Source organism: Staurois parvus, unplaced genomic scaffold, assembly GCF_062004578.1.
Source record: "Staurois parvus isolate SC_StPar_1 unplaced genomic scaffold, SC_StPar_1.0 ptg000696l, whole genome shotgun sequence".
Taxonomy (NCBI): domain Eukaryota; kingdom Metazoa; phylum Chordata; class Amphibia; order Anura; family Ranidae; genus Staurois; species Staurois parvus.
The window spans coordinates 8,157,922-8,173,712 of NW_028318492.1; the positions used below are offsets into that span (position 1 = coordinate 8,157,922).

A 15,791-nucleotide genomic window follows, 5' to 3' on the forward strand; every position below is an offset into this window, starting at 1 on the left:
AATTCTTTGTCCCTGAGTAACAATTCTGTGTCCCTGAGTAACGATTCTGTGTCCCTGAGTAACTATTCTGTGTCCTTGAATAACGATTCTGTGTCCCTCAGTAACGATTCTGTGTCCCTCAGTAACGATTCTGTGTCCCTGAGTAACAATTCTGTGTCCCTGAGTAACAATTCTGTGTCCCTGAGTAACGATTCTGTGTCCCTGAGTAACGATTCTGTGTCCCTCAGTAACAATTCTGTGTCCCTCAGTAACAATTCTGTGTCCCTGAGTAAGAATTCTGTGTCCCTGAGTAACAATTCTGTGTCCCTGAGTAACAATTCTGTGTCTGTCCCTGAGTAACAATTCTGTGTCCCTGAGTAACAATTCTGTGTCCCTGAGTAACAATTCTGTGTCCCTCAGTAACGATTCTGTGTCCCTCAGTAACGATTCTGTGTCCCTGAGTAACAATTCTGTGTCCCTTAGTAACAATTCTGTGTCTGTCCCTGAGTAACGATTCTGTGTCCCTGAGTAACGATTCTGTGTCCCTCAGTAACAATTCTGTGTCCCTGAGTAACAATTCTGTGTCTGTCCCTGAGTAACAATTCTGTGTCCCTGAGTAACAATTCTGTGTCCCTGAGTAACGATTCTGTGTCCCTGAGTAACAATTCTGTGTCCCTGAGTAACAATTCTGTGTCCCTGAGTAACGATTCTGTGTCCCTCAGTAACAATTCTGTGTCCCTGAGTAACAATTCTGTGTCCCTGAGTAACAATTCTGTGTCTGTCCCTGAGTAACAATTCTGTGTCCCTGAGTAACAATTCTGTGTCCCTGAGTAACGATTCTGTGTCCCTGAGTAACAATTCTGTGTCCCTGAGTAACGATTCTGTGTCCCTCAGTAACAATTCTGTGTCCCTGAGTAACAATTCTGTGTCTGTCCCTGAGTAACGAATCTGTGTCCCTGAGTAACAATTCTGTGTACCTGAGTAACAATTCTGTGTCCCTGAGTAACAATTCTGTGTCTGTCCCTGAGTAACAATTCTGTGTCCCTGAGTAACAATTCTGTGTCCCTCAGTAACGATTCTGTGTCCCTCAGTAACAATTCTGTGTCCCTGAGTAACAATTCTGTGTCCCTAAGTAACAATTCTGTGTCCCTGAGTAACGATTCTGTGTCCCTGAGTAACATTCTGTGTCCCTGAGTAACGATTCTGTGTCCCTGAGTAACGATTCTGTGTCCCTCAGTAACAATTCGGTGTCCCTCAGTAACAATTCTGTGTCCCTGAGTAACAATTCTGTGTCCCTGAGTAACGATTCTGTGTCCCTGAGTAACGATTCTGTGTCCCTCAGTAACGATTCTGTGTCCCTCAGTAACAATTCTGTGTCCCTCAGTAACAATTCTGTGTCTGTCCCTGAGTAACAATTCTGTGTCCCTGAGTAACAATTCTGTGTCCCTGAGTAACAATTCTGTGTCCCTGAGTAACGATTCTGTGTCCCTCAGTAACAATTCTGTGTCCCTGAGTAACAATTCTGTGTCTGTCCCTGAGTAACGATTCTGTGTCCCTGAGTAACAATTCTGTGTCCCTGAGTAACAATTCTGTGTCCCTGAGTAACGATTCTGTGTCCCTAAGTAACGATTCTGTGTCCCTAAGTAACTATTCTGTGGCCCTAAAGTCTCTCTGGCCCTAACTCTGTCCCTAATACAGACAGGTCTGTCTCTCTTGAATGACCGGAGGCTAATGGAGAATTGTAAGATGGCCGCAATTTATAGCTCCACCATTACACAGTGCTGGCTGGCTGGCTGCTGATTGGCTAATGCGATCACGTCATGAATGAATGCATTATGGGTCAGCGCGCCTTGTCTGCGCGTTTTCCCAGAGATCCCCGCTCCGTCGCCACACATGTCGCCGCCATTTTTGGGAAAATTCGATTCGTGCATCCGAAGTTTGCTAAATTTCGGATTCGGCGCGAATCGAATTTTTCCTGATCTTCGAAACGAATTCCACTTCGCCATGTTCGATTCGCTCATCTCTAGTTGTAATAATAAAAAAAAATAATAATTTTATATATTTGATGCATGATTTGTTTCCGAATTGAGATCTGGTGTGTTTTCAAAGTGTTCCTTTAATTTTTTTGTGGTTTTGCACAGAGAAACCCTGATCGTCTTTTTTTGGGACCCCCGCAGGCGGTCCTGGCTCCTCCCCTCTGTTGGGTGTCCTCAGTAGCAAGCCTCTTTATATGGGGGAACTCAAGCAGGCTTGCTCCCAAGCCACGCTCCTGTGAATGGACATTGTCCATTCACACACAGAGCATGAATCAGCCCCGCCTCCACTCTCTCCTCATTGGCTCACTGGCTGTGATTGATAAATGCAGGAGCCAGTGGCTCCTTCTGCTTTGTGAGTCAATGAGGAGAGAGAGACCCAGCAGAGCCAAGACTCTCATAAACATCGTTGTATCTACATTGTGCTCAGGCAAGCATAAAGGGGGGTGAGCTGCACACAGTAGGGTTTTTATCTTGCATTGAATGCATTACGATTAAAGACCTTCTGCTTTTAGAACCACCTTAACATGGTGGTGATATGACATCATGTTATGGGGATGCCTTTCAATTACATATTCTGGAAATTGGTTAGACCCTATTCTTACAGCCAGATTATATTTACAACTACAACCAGTTAAATAGATAAAATAATAAAAAAGCAGTCTGTAAAAGAATATTAATAACATTTTCCTGTCTTGCTGCCTTTGCTTGCCTCCGATCTTCAATCTCTTGTGGAGCTTTCCATTCAAAGAGTCTAGAACATTTAACATTTCCAGCTGTGTCTGATGCAACATAAGATTTTTTAAATAACTTTGTTATATAATGATGAAAAACATTACAATGCAAATTGAGGATCACAGTTCTGAAAACAGATTTTACTGGACATTAGGGTGATAATAGGGAGAGGGGAAATTGACATAATGCCCTTTGGAAACAAAACAAGGGTACAGGTCTGGTCTGTTAAGGTAGGTAGACCCTAGCTTAATATAAATGATTAAAATCATAGGTGAATATAGGTGTATTGAATGTTTTTCTCAGTGGACCAGGGGTTGGTGAGTGGTGGTTGACGGGAGGAGGTGGGGGGTGGCAGCCAGGTTTTCCAGTAGCATTTGGGATTTGTAGTCATCAGTGGTTCCATATGCAATCCAATAAAACCAAGTGTTGCAGAGTCTGCAACATAAGAGTCAATCAATGTTTTCCTTTTACTTGTTTGGCAATGCTGAATTTTCTGTAGATAGCTATCATGAGAATACTTAGCCACTCACAGAGGAATTCAAAATAGCCCTAATGACAGATTTCTGTTCATTTCTTTAAGAACTACCTGTAGCTAATTCAGGAAAACCTGTGTGCCAATGTCGGTAACATTACCTGCACATGCAGCAAATTCAGTCAGTTCTTACTACCACCACTTTAGGGACCTGTAAAAATGGCAGCAATACATTCCTAAAGAATTGCCACTGATTCTTAATAGGAGAGTGAAGACAATCTCAGAGCTAGCATATTGAGGTATGTTGATACTCAGAGTGGTCCATGACTGTGCAGGAAAGCTGTCATGAATGTGACAGCTTCCCACACAGAGCTGTATTCCCAGCCCCATTTAGCTGTCGACCAGGCTAACTGTAAACTTTGATACAGGTGATGTCATTGCCCAAATATAGCAATGCCCATATTTGGGAAACGACATGTCAATAAGTGGGTGGAGTCTGATGGGGAACCCAGAAACTAGTGCCCCCTCAGATCCAGTATATTTTTGATTAATAGCCCATGGCAATGCATCCAATTCAGTTTCACACTTTATCTACCTTCTCTTATAGACATCATCAATACCTTAACCTCCCTAGCGGTCTGATTATGTCCATATTTCTGTGCTCAAAGCGGTACATTTTTTTGCATGGAAATATGTATTTTTTTTATTGTAGGCCTGTAATTTTTAGGAATAACTCACTGAAATCTGTCCGAGCAAGAGTCTAGTAAACATCCCGGGTATGATAAAATGTGAAACACGAAATCATAAATTATAATTTAATAAATAATCATAAAAAATAATAATATAATAATAATAAATTTAATTCAATAATATAATCAAACCAAAAACACTGAAATTTGAAATATAGCGCCAAGTTCGCACATCACTGAGCAAAGTCGCAAAATTGTTTTCAGTGTCTGATGAGGAATTTCCCCACAAATCATCACTTAATTCTGCAAGTAGTTCTAATTTACTATCGCTGTTCTCTAGCTGGTCTAAAACCGCTTTTGACCTAAAGGGACACTTTTTGGACGCCATGGACGTTTCTCAGTTTCCAGGCAGAAAGAACGGTACAAATGCAGGCAGGGCACAGGACAAAGCACTAGGGACAAAATGTATGTGAAATGGTTTGATACAGTAATGTTTTACTATGTGATTTTAGTGTATTGAGTGAATGTCACTTTTTGGCATTTTCAAATTTCCCGTCGTTCCGTCCCCCGTACGTCCCGACGCTTGCAGGGGACGGAACCCAGATGACAGATGCCGGCATCCGCTGGATTGCATTGCTGGGGACACCGCAGGAGGGACATCGTGGGAGCGCAGGAAAAGATAAGTGAAGAACAGATGCCGGAGCAGCGCCGCATGGTAAGCCCGAGTGTGGCTCGGGGTTACCGCTTTTGGTACTGAAACTTTACCCCGGGCTACACTCAGGAATACCGTCAGGGATGCTACTAAAATGCACTGGTAGATTTCAGAAAATAGTATAAACAATTCTGCTTGGTGGCTACTCCTGCAGGTTTTGTTCAGGCTATTTTACTGTTATGTTGTGAACAGCCTGGAGAACCCACCTACCTTTACTGCTAGAAGAGATGAGCCCATCTGGATTTTCAATCACTAAAAAGTTAGTTACCAAAGAAATGTTCCAATAAATACAACACTTCTATTATACCAACATCATTGCGCCAATGTAATAAAGAGAGGAAATACACTTACTGGATGCTGCTATTATTAAAAAACTCAAAATAATAATAAAAATGTGAAAAATATACAAATCACAAATAATAGCGCAAACCAAATCACACAACTAAATATAACCACCACCAAATAAGTTCATATTAATAGTGCAAACAAAAAATCAATAAATAGGGAATCTCAATATAGTCCATTCAGAAAAGTCCATATAAACATGATCCTCCGTAAATGAAGTAATGAGATCCTCCTTCATAAGCAATGTGGTATTCAGTGCTCAAAAACACCCCATCAAAATGCACACTCACCATGTGCTAGTAATTAACCAGCATGTTAGTATATATCCAGCATTCACCAAACAGACTTCAAAGGACGATCCTAATGTGTTGGTAATTACTCAGCATACTACTATGTATCCAGCATATCACCAAACAAACTCCAGAGAAGATCCTCTCATATCCAGATTAGCACATGTGGGAAAAGAAAATACTCGCCATAGTGCAGTATCATCCAACACATTTATTGCCAAACAAACCCCCCTTAAAATCACACTCACAATGAACAAATAAAAACAAGGCGTTTTGTTATATCAGAGCTCCAGTCTCTACATCCTGTGTCTCACCAGCCAGCCCGCATTCAAGATGGTAATAGCACGATCACGTGATCCGGACACGTGCATCAGCATGAGTAGTGACGTCACAGGAAGGCCACACACTGACGCGTTTCGTCCAATGACTTCTTCCAAGGGAATGGTGAGCTCTCCATAAAGAGCACTTATATAGACCCAAATGTCTCCTAATTGGCCCAATCTCAAAAAACACCTGAGGGTGCATCATTATCACTAGGTAGAATTCAATCTAAATGAACTCTGGATCACCTGATCACAATAGCACCATCTTGTGTTCAAAATTAATTATAGCACCAATATAAACATAATTAAAAAATATATTCAAAATTAAACTAAATAATGAAAAAATTATTATATAAATACATTCCAAAATTACATAAATAATATTGCAATAAAGATTAAAATAATATAAATATAAATCAATAAAAAAACAGAACATACAACTTATATAATAAATCATATAACATGACCAAATTAATCATAAATCACTTATAAAACAATTTAAGTCCAGTTCGACATTTAGACCCCCAGGAGATAAAGCCTCAGTCAAATAAATCCATTTCATTTCACATTTTGACAGTTCCCTAACTCTATTAGAACCCCTCCACGCTTTAGGAACGGATTCAATGGCCCAGAATTTGATATTAGTTGGATCACAATTATGGTATCTCTTAAAGTGTAAAGATACACTATGGTACTTATACCCCTTACTGATATTCCTTATATGTTCAAGTACCCTAACCTTAAGCTGTCGCTTAGTCCTTCCAATGTAAATATGGCCACAAGAACATTCTAAACCATATACTACATGGGTAGAGTTGCAAGTAAGAAAGGAGGAAATATCAAATTCCCTTTGATTAGAATTAGAGGTGAATCTGACCAATCCCCTAAATTTATGTTTAACCACATTACATGCAGTGCACCTCCTACATGAATAAAAGCCTTTTTTATTACTAAACATATTCAAAACCCTTGGTGGATCCAAAATGTTATTCTATCACCAATAGTGGGCGCCTTCCTATAAATAAACACTGGTTTCTCCGGGATAACACTCCCTAATATCTTATCAAGCTTCAAAACATGCCAGTGTTTCTGAAAAATATCCTCAACTGCCTTATATTGTATGTGGTAATTAGAAATAAACCCCCACTGATGTCTTTTATCTGTGACCCATTTTGGCTTATCCGCCAGCAACTGGTCCCTGGGAATAAGCTGAACCTGGATTTGTATATTTTTCATCTGGATTTTCAGTCTGCAGAAGCAGTTGTCAACTGCAGAGGCAGTGCTGACATATTTCAACAAAAAACTATGCTTGTGGCATGTGTCATGAAAGCATATGGTATTAAATATTTATTAGTTTAATGCAAACAATGAAAAATTAGGACATCAGTTAACAAACGTATAAACTTAAATATACACATTAATGTATTACATAAAATATAATAGAAACATTATAGTTTCTCTTTAAACCAAAGCTAAGTATGTGTTTGTGAATGTAAATTATTTGTTTCTGCTCACATAGAACATATGTAAAAACAGCTCAGATTTTAGCATAATCTCAGCAGAAACCTGCCTTTAATCCTACCACCCTGCATTATAAAACATCTCTTTGTTATGAGAAATGACAGTCTTTTAGATATAATAATGCATTATTTTCAGCATTCCAGCAGCATGTTGGAAGAAGATTCTATCACCTGTTGTCAACATGAAGTATTACATAAGCAGATGATTTGCAAAATCATATTCCTTTTTGTAGATTTGGTTCTGAAAATACAATGTGTAAAAGCATTCAGAATTTAACAATTTGTCAAGTTCATGTTATTATCACAGAAATCTAAACCCCTTTTACAGTAACTGTAATATAATTTCTACTTTAAAATAATTTGGGATAAATTATTTTCATTGTGAAAAATGCTTACAACTATAAAAATCATATAGCAAAAATAACATAGAAGGGCTTAATAAATAGATGTCAGGTAGGAAAAACTTAAAGTGTTACTATACCCATAACAGTAAAATCAGTTTGTATATGTAGTAAAGAATGCTTGTTAAACTCACTGTGGAACTAAAGGGGTTAATACTCTGCATTGTGTTTGATACTGTCTTCTCTGATCCTCCCCTTCTTTCATGTTCCCCATTTCATCTCCTGATAGAACACAGCCTTGGGGGCACTCTGCACGTGCTCAGTGTGGTGTGTACGGCTAAAGAGTATCACCACACCAGTGTAAACAGTACAGTTTCACCATAACCTGAATACCATGTCCAAAACAATGTACACAAGCAAGGAGGTATTCCAGATTCTAAGCATAACAGATGAGAGTAGTTAGGAACTCTCACTGTCAGACTCAGATTCTGAATATGAACCAAAGGAAAATGAAGGCATTCTGAGAAGCAGGTAACCACCAGCAGTGCAATACATTCCTGTGAAGTGACAAGCACTAGTAGTTCAGTAAACCTGGATGAAATGTCAAGTACATGCAGTGGGGTGTCACATCAGCCACCAAGGATTAGAGCACATACTAGTGTCCTAGAGGTAATTGTATATTCTGTTTGGCTACCTTCAAATTCATCAGAATCTATAATTCCCCCATTTACAGCACAGCTAGGCATTCAGGCAGAAGCCCAAAATTCTATGCCAATTAGTTTTTTAAATTTATCTTTCACAGAAGCTGTTTTTTTAAACAATCGTTGGCCAATGCAATCTTTATGCTCAGCAGTATATCACCAAACATCTGAGTCCCTCCCCCCACCCCCACAGCTCAAGAATGTAAAGTGTTTCTTGGTCTCACACTAAATATGGGGTTCATAAAAAGATGAACTGCAGGCTTTCTTCTCACATCCTGTTCATCTTATGCCACTCTATTGCTTCATTATGTCTAGCACATGCTATAAAATATTTATACAAATTCTATACTTTAGTGAAAATTCTCTGTTCCCTCGCTGAAATCATCCTGAAAATTACACACTTTGTAAAATTAGGCCACTGGACAGAGGCCCTCTGTTCAGTCTTACCTGACTGAGATTCTAAGTCTGATGTTTCTGCCTGGACCTGTGAGACACCAGTACCACCCATCCTCCATGGACATTTGCAGTATTGAAACCACAGCTAGTCTTTTGTTTACTCTTTGTTGAGTCCAGTGGTGTATTTTGGTTTTGTGCTGCCCTAGGCAAGACTAAAATCGGGCATCCCCCATCTAAATTTGTCCTACCCCTTCCTGTTTCAGATCCACCTCTTCAGGACAAGAACATGATGGAGGGCAGTATGACATGGGGGGGGGCATGGGACAGGAAGGGGGCAGCATGATGGGGGGCTGCAGGACAGGAGGGGGCAGTGTGATGGGGGATGCAGGACAGGAGTGGGTCAGCGGGACAGGAGGCAGCAGCATGATGGGGGCATCGGGCCAAGAGTAGGCCATCGGAACAGGTGGGGGGGTAGCAAGACAAGAGGGAGGCAGCATGACAAGGGGAGGGCAGCATGATGGGTGGCAGCGTGATGGAGAGCAGCATGGGGGGGCAGCATGATGGGTGGGGAGGCAGGGGGACAGGTGGAGGGCAGCATGATGGGGGTATATGGGAGAGGAGGGGACAGCAGGACAGGTGAGGGTTGGTGGGACAGATATGGGGTAGTGGGACATGTGGGGGACAGCAGGATAGGAGGGGGGAAGTGTAACATGTGTGGGGTAGGGTGACAGGTGGGAGCAGAATGAAGGATGGGGGCAATGGGATGGGGGGAGGGAAGTGTGACAGGTAGGGGGCAGTGTGTTGGGACAGGAGTGGGGAAGCACCAGTCCTCCAAGCTCTTGCCTGTCCAGCAGCAGCTCCTTCAGATGGTGTCAGGATCACTCCAGAAGGGCAACCTGTGTCCATCCCCCCCTGGATCTATGGCGGCAGCTGCAAAAGAGCTGAAGGGCTCCTCCAACCTGACCTTGTCCTCTTCTTCTTCCTCCTCCACCTGCACCTCCTGGCCATCCTGCACATCCCAGCGCACACTGACAGTGGGCCCTGTCCCTCACAAGCTCCCAGCGCACACCGGGATCTGACCACCACTCCGCCCTCCTCGGCAGCCAGTCCCTTGACTCGGGTGACCCTTCTTGTGTGTTGGCTTGCCTTGGCTGTTCCTCCACCCATGGCACTCCTGCTGCTGGCATAGTGTTTCTTCTGCCTGGGGGGCCCCACCGCCCCCCTGGAAACTGCTGCCCAAGGAAAACGCCTTGTTTGCCTCGTGGCAGATACACCCCTGGTTCAGCCTCTTGCACTTTCTTGCCAGTGAACATAGCATTGTGCTATAGGGGAAGCCATGTACCAGTAGGTTAGGCCTGCTTGACTTTTGGGAACAAGGACTACTGTAGGTGATGCCACATCATGCTATATTCACTAACCACTCCTACAGAGGTAACCATTACAGTACATTGTTTTCTTTACAGTGTTGGTGGATTTTTGTGATAGATCCTTGGTTTGAGCAGAGTCCAAGTGTCCGAACAAAAGGTTGCCTTTGCTCTCAAGTCTCTGAGATGTTTCCTGTTTTTTTTTAAAGCAGAGCTCATTTTTCTCCAGGCTGTCAGTCTTTTTCTATCATCTCAAAGGGGTGTCTCCTGAGAACAAATGGCCAATCATCCAGTTTGGGGATGGGTGTTAGGCTGTAACCAAGGATATGACCAAATCCCTTACAATTTCATACTAAGGTCAATAACCTTCAATAGGTACAGGTAGCATTCTAGCAACTGGCAGATTAATATTTAGAATTATATTCCAAATGCACAGATGCCAAGCTTAGCATATCTTGCCACTCCGGATAAAAGAGACTGCTTCATTTTCTTGTGCTAAAATAGGGATGTAAGGTGTCATGTGACTCATATTAAAATGACCTATCCGAATATGTACTTCATATTAAGGTGCCTAGTTCCTGCTGAAGTTTATGAATTTGTATGCAAAATGTAGAATGCATGTTTTATGGCACACTCTAGCTCTAATGGCCTAACAGGTCATGACTGACTGAGTTATTGTTTTACGATCGGTTAGAGGAAAGTGGTTTTCAAGCAGACCCCCTGGAACTGGATTAATTAGTGGTTTACAGCCCTAGAGTTTATCTAGCTGTGTTTTAGATAAGAGGCACTTTTGACCTCTGTTCACTTACAGACTCACATTCCATTCAAAAGGGAGGAGGGAGGACAGGAGAGACAACATGGCCGTGACCTAACAAGATGGCTTGTCATGTACAGCGTCCATGCCTCTATTGCGCACAATCATCACAAAAGTGTCCAGACTTGAAGAGATTATAGGACTTGGGCGAAATGAATATATTCCACATACCTGAAAGCATTTGAAACTTCTTACTTAACTTATTGACTATAGTGGAAATATTAGAGCAAAAGAAGGGAAGAATGGAGTGTATCCGGGTGTCAGATCACTACCAAAAAGGTAATATTTTAGTACCACATCCTAATTATACCAGTCAAAAATGGTATACTGACTGGTATAGTGGGAATATGTTACTGTCCAGAATTTATATAAAAGACCGATTTAGGGAGCAAATTTTTAAAATACTTACTAATATTTTTATATGTGCTATTCACATGCATTGTTCACATTTATAGGGCATTGAAATTAATGGTAGTAGCAATATGAAGAATCAAATTAAAGTTCTTTGTACATTTTTCTGTTTTTTGCCTACTGAAAGTCAGAACAAATGCCAGAGCTTTTTAAAACTGTACATTTATTTGATAGAGAGAGTGTTTATATTTGATTTTTCAGCTTATTGCTCTAAATGTCACCTCGTAATATAAAGCACATAGATTGAATCAGCAGTTTCGCAACATTGTTAATACTAGTAGTGTTGCATCTGAGCCATTTTTGTTAAACATAAAACTTCAAACAAGTAGTCACAGTGTTTTATGATTACATTAGGGAACCACTTACTGAACAATGTGTTTATCCTATCATGCCATAATACTGTTTCATCTTGAATACATTTTGTAAATAAATGTTCTTTTCCAATGGCAGGATGAAATTTATTCTGGATATGTGGTTACATAAGGTTTTAAATTGTGATGTAAACAAAGATTTTACTTTGTTTCTGCAGCCTAAGGGGCATATTTATAATACATTCACTGGCTGACACATTTGTCAATACTCACCCATATTAACAGGTAGCATTTGGTATAGTAATGACTTAGTAAATATGCACTTTGTGGATGTCAAAACTAGAAATTGTCCAGCAAATGCTTCAACGTATGGTAGCTGATTTTTAGCAGCTATCTTAAGACTGGTGAATGAGACAATTGGTGCTTTTCATAATTCCAAGATTGTGTTTTCAAAATAGATTCAGTATGTGTTGAGTTAATTTTAATTTTTCTTTTCCTTTTTGTGTGTGTGATTCCCATATGGTACCTGTTGGGATACTATGACTGTGGGCCTGTATCTCTAAGGCAACAGAGTGCAAGAAGCTTGCAGCTAAGCACAGGCTCTTGTACATCTGGAGAAATGCCAACAAAGCTGTAGTGTTTCTTATTACAGCCAAGAATTGGTGGAATGATAATAGATCAGCATTCAGTTTCAGGAAAATTGTTGGCCTCATGATGTACCCATGCAATTGTAACCCTGTTCCTTGAATGTGTAATTTGGAATGGTGGCCCTGAAGTAAACAGCAAAGTAGGCATAGGAGACTGCAGCAAAGATCAAGTTTTGCTATATAAATATCACAATATATTCAAATTATTACAATTGTTTTCTGGGCTCTTTGGTGGAATTAATTTATTTAGGAATGTGTTTTAAGTTGCATAGGCTTTTCTGTTTTTAAAGAATGGCGTAAAAGTGTTTTATATTTACTGTATGTTATTCAATAAATGGTACAAGTTTTTAAGAATTTATTGATATCTCTATTGATATGAAATGGTACCATAAAAGTCTTATATGTTATATAAAACAGTAGAATATAGATGTTTGAGATATGGCAAAGGGGATACAATCCAATGTCTGGCAATTTGGCAGGGAGAAATTAGAAAGAGGCAGTATATGTTATATATTGTATAAATTAGTAAATACAGTGGTATGATGTAGCATAGAGAAAATGAGGAAAGAATATAGAGTTTGTATAGAAAACGTACAGCACAAAGTATACATTGGGGAGGTATACAACAGTAAATGTACAGTGCAGCATACAGTACAGGGGTGTAAAGCAAAAAAGTACAGCACTGCATATGGAAATATGGAGTATGAAGTGGGGAAGTGTGGAATACAGAATGTACAGCACAATATTCATAGGGTGAAAGTGTAGAGAAATTAATGTAAATAGAATGGCTTGAAGAGGATTGTTTTTTTTTTTACAAATCTAGAATTTAACATCAATGTGACAGTGTTCCCTTTATTAGAGTATGCAGAATTAAAACTATTTAACTTAAATATATAAACAAGTTAATACCAGTCTGTCTATGTATTTAAACTTCATTTTAGAATATTGCATGCAAATTGTAAACAAGAAAATATTCTGCTTTTAAAGGACTTAAATGAGAAATTTTGTGGCTGTCTACAATTTACAGGCTTGCAGAACAGATAAATGAGCTTCAAGTCTGTAAAAGAAAGATAAATAGCAACCAATTAATGTTAGACACATTCACTGTCAACACACTTGTTAATCTGATTTAATGTCTGCATGCCATGATCAAAGAATGTCTTAATTTACTTTTTACTGTTGGCATTTGTGACTAAGCAGAAATCATTGTTTGATTCCATTACAATGAGCATGATCAGAAACAAGAGGAACAATGCAAAGTTTTGCATTCATCAGATTTCAACAAATTAAGCTATCTCAGATTTAAAAATAATGAGGTTTACATAAAACTTTCTTAAAGTGCCTCTTTCATATTTACCCTCTAGAAGTGCTTATTGATCTCTAAAGAGTGCCATATACAATTGTGATTACCTTGATGTGTATATTGTTTGATATTTAGGTTCAGTAATACTAGAAATTGAAATATCTCTGACCAGTCATTGACTTATGCCAGGCAATGCACATCATTTGCTAGGAGACATGCTAAAATATTCAAGTGTTGTTTTATTACATTTTACAGACCAATCACCCACTATATCATCAGATAGCAACTTCTAACTTTTTAAAGAAGCATTCAATCTAAACAAAAAAAGTTATTTTCAAGAATATAGGCACTTAGTGAAAATAGGCCTTTATCAAGATAGGGGCTGTAAGTCTTGTAATTATTCAAACCATATTAAATATTTATTCTCCAACAGTTGCTTACAAAATCCTTTTGTACACAGAGTTCTATGTCTCAAGCTTAAAACTGCACACACAGCTAAATGAGACAAAGAAATAACTAATCTCTATGCCTATTGCCTCCCGTCAGTCTCGAAGTCTTTTTCCCACTGGAATAAGGGAGTAGTCTTAATAAATTCTGATTTATATTGTAGAAGGTTATAAAATATGGTTATACCACCTGATTTAGAAGTAGCAGAGCTATAGAACTGCAAAGATACTTTGGGTATATATATTCTTTTCACTGGATGTTTTGATAGGCAACGACTGATGCGTGTATAGGTTGATTTTTCATAAGGGAGAAGGTAAATTCTTTCATAAGGATTTCAAAATTTTTAATATCATTTTTAACACAAATATCTTGTATTGTGCATATGCCATTATGTTTCTAATTCGAGATATCTATGCTAGGTTTTATGACTTCTAAGGCTGTTATAGGTATAGGAAGAGGACTTATTCGGAGAGGATATATAGGCATGGAGCTTAAGGATTTCCAGACTTCAATTGAGGCTCATATAGTTGGTGTTGTTTTACTAGTGGGAATCCTTTGCCACGAGCTCACTAGTAGTATGGCGCTTAAATCTGTAGTAGAGGCTAGAGTTTTTTCAATGTCACCCCATTTTGTATCATCTTCCACTTTAAACCAATGTTTAAGTTGGTCTAATAATGATGCTTTGTGATAGTCCCTAATGTCAACAAATCCCATTCCTCCTTTTTTGTATTTGATTAATATATTATGTGAGCATCTAGGTCTCATATTTCCCCAGACGTATTTTTTAAGCATAGATTGTAGTTTTGTTAGATATGAAGATTTAATTGGGATTGGAATTTATCTAAATAGATATAAAATCTGTGGCAATAGGAACATTTTAAATGCGGCCAGTCTGCCAGACCATGACCATGTTTAGCCATTTGATTAAGGTGGGTTTGAATTTTTGGAATGATTTTAGAATAATTGAGAGTTCCTAGGTCAGAGGTTTTGTTTGTCAACAATATTCCAAGATAAGGAATGGCTTCATTTTCCCAAATGTAGGGAAATTTGTTTTGGAAGTGCATTTTTAGAATGTGATCTACACCTAGATTTAGGATATTAGATTTGGATGTATTTATTTTATAATATGAGCATTATTTTGTGGTGGTTTTATATAGAAGCCATGTATATCTGGATTGTTTCTTATAGTTTCAGCAAGAGGTTCAATTGATAGGTTAAAAGTTAGTGGAAACAATGGGCATCCTTGCCTAGTACCATTCGTATTTAAGAATGGTTTGGATAGCATGTTAGATACAGTCAGGTCCATAAATATTGGGACATCGACACAATTCTAACATTTTTGGCTCTATACACCACCACAATGGATTTGAAATGAAATGAACAAGATGTGCTTTAACTGAAGACTGTCAGCTTTAATTTGAGGGTATTTACATTCAAATCAGGTGAACGGTGTAGGAATTACAACAGTTTGCATATGTGCCTCCCACTTGTTAAGGGACCAAATGTAATGGGACAATTGGCTTCTCAGCTGTTCCATGGCCAGGTGTGTGTTATTTCCTCATTATCCCAACTACAATGAGCAGATAAAGGGTCCAGAGTTAATTTCAAGTGTGCTATTTGCATTTGGAATCTATTGCTGTCAACTCTCAAGATGAGATCCAAAGAGCTGTCACTATCAGTGAAGCAAGCCATCGTTAGGCTGAAAAAACAAAACAAACCCATTAGAGAGATAGCAAAAACATTAGGTGTGGCCAAAACAACTGTTTGGAACATTCTTAAAAAGAAGGAACGCACTGGTTGGCTCAACAACACCAAACGACCCGGAAGACCACGGAAAACAACTGTGGTGGATGGCCGAAGAATTCTTTCCCTGGTGAAGAAAACACCCTTCACAACAGTTGGCCAGATCAAGAACACTCTCCAGGAGGTAGGTGTATGTGTGTCAAAGTCAACAATCA

The 15,791-nt window shown here is 39.3% G+C and overlaps 1 protein-coding gene across 1 annotated transcript in view; it reads left to right on the top strand.

The window, feature by feature from the left end:
- The window catches only part of DMD (dystrophin), a 2,676,943-nt gene that overhangs the window by 362,162 nt on the left and 2,298,990 nt on the right, over nucleotides 1–15,791 (top strand). The gene's annotated exons all lie outside the window — the stretch shown is intronic.